This window comes from Panthera uncia (genome assembly GCF_023721935.1).
Source record: "Panthera uncia isolate 11264 chromosome B3 unlocalized genomic scaffold, Puncia_PCG_1.0 HiC_scaffold_1, whole genome shotgun sequence".
NCBI classification, from domain to species: Eukaryota; Metazoa; Chordata; class Mammalia; order Carnivora; family Felidae; genus Panthera; species Panthera uncia.
The window spans coordinates 69,448,857-69,450,126 of record NW_026057582.1 but is presented as its reverse complement, the minus strand read 5'-3'; positions in this window follow the sequence as shown (position 1 = coordinate 69,450,126).

The window sequence follows — 1,270 nt, the reverse complement described above, 5'->3', positions numbered from 1 at the left end:
AACTTTCACTTTTCACAGATGACATGATTCTCTGCATGGAAAACCTGAAAGACTCTACCAAAAAACTACTGGAACTCATTCATGAATTCAGCAAAGTTGCAGGATAAAACCAATGTACAGAACTCAGTGCATTTCTATACACCAATAATGAAACAATAGAAAGAAGTATCAAGGAATCCAAGACAGTATGGTATTGGCACAAAAACAGACACATAGACCAATGGAATAGAATAGAGAACCCAGAAAGGGACTCACAATTATATAGGTAACTAATCTTTGACAAAGCAGGAAAGAGTATCCAATGGAAAAAGACAGTCTCTTTAGCAAATGGTGCTGGAAGAAGTGCACAGCAACATGCAGAAGAATGAAACTGACCACTTTCTTACACCATACACAAAAATAAATTCAAAATGGATGAAAGACCTAAATGTGAGACAGGAAACCATCAAAATCCTACAGGAGAAAAGAGGCAGCAGTCTCTTTGACCTCGGCTGCAGCAACTTCTTACTTGACATGTCCCTGAAGACAAGGGAAATTGAAGGCAAAAATGAACTTTTGGGGCCTCATCAAGATAAAAAGCTTCTGCACAGTAAAGGAAACAATCAACAAAACTAAAAGGCAACCGATGGAATGGGAGAAGATATTTGTAAATGACATATCGGATAAAGGGTTAGTATCCAAAATCTAGAAAGAACTTCCCAAACTCAACACTTGAAAAACATAACCTACTGAAGAAATGGGCAGAAGATATGAATAGAAACTTTTCCAAAGAAGACATCCAGATGGCTAACAGGCACATGAAAAGATGCCCAACATCACTCATCATCAGGGAAATACAAATCAAAACCATAATGAGATACCACCTCACACTAGTCAGAGTGGCTAAAATTAACAACTCACGAAACAACAGATGTTGGTGAAGATGTGGAGAAAGGGGAACCCTCTTGCACTGTTGGTGAACATGCAAACTGGTACAACCACTCTGGAAAACACTGTGGAGGTTCCTCAAAAAATTAAAAATGGAATTACCCTACAACCCAGCAATTGCACTACTAAGAATTTATCCAAAGATACAGGAGTACTGATTCATAGGGGCATGTGTACCCCCATGCTTAGAGCAGTACTATCAATAATAACCAAATTTTGGAAAGAGCCCAAATGTCTATCAACTGATGAGTGGATAAAGAAGAGGTGGTATGTATTTATACACACACACACAAATTGGATATATGGAATATACGGAATACACACACACACACACACACACACA